Here is a 584-nt window from a genome sequence, read left to right on the forward strand (position 1 = left end):
TAGGCATTTGGAAGATGATTTTAATCTTATACCTTACTTTATCAAACCCTGAGATGTGGCTCTGACACCATTACCAATAACAGGGATAAAACTTTTAAATCACTTCATGATTTGAAACTCTCAAGTTATAAAAGAAACAAAAAATGTATAATTTACAGTAAAACTAAGATCTTCTTCTGGTCAAAGAGCCTGCTTAATTTTAGGCAAAATATCTTCTTCTTTTTGCCATAAAACCCAGGTCATTTTACATCAAACTAGTAATCCTCTTCAGCTCACAAAACCAGCATAAATTTTAGCCACACTAGTGGCCACTTTAAGTCAAAAACCCAATGATTTTTAGTTAAACTAAAAAAATTAAAAGTGTAACTAAAAATGTAGCTTTTAATCATCTTGTATCCTCTTTAGCTCACAAACCCAAATCATTTTTAGTCAAACTAGTATTTTCGTTAGTTCACAAAACTTCTGTAATGTTGCAGCAAACTAGTATCTGCTTCCATTTCTTTACATGTGAAGTTGCTTTATGTGTCATGAAATTCACTATAGAATATTAAGAGAAAAAAAAGCAGAAAGAATCTGAACAATAA

At 30.5% G+C, this 584-nt stretch overlaps 1 protein-coding gene across 1 annotated transcript in view; it reads right to left on the minus strand.

Annotated features, from left to right (window-relative positions):
- LOC119588119 (jouberin-like) overlaps positions 1-584 on the minus strand; it is a 10,597-nt gene that overhangs the window by 1,070 nt on the left and 8,943 nt on the right. The gene's annotated exons all lie outside the window — the stretch shown is intronic.

Source organism: Penaeus monodon, chromosome 23 (assembly GCF_015228065.2).
Source record: "Penaeus monodon isolate SGIC_2016 chromosome 23, NSTDA_Pmon_1, whole genome shotgun sequence".
NCBI classification, from domain to species: domain Eukaryota; kingdom Metazoa; phylum Arthropoda; class Malacostraca; order Decapoda; family Penaeidae; genus Penaeus; species Penaeus monodon.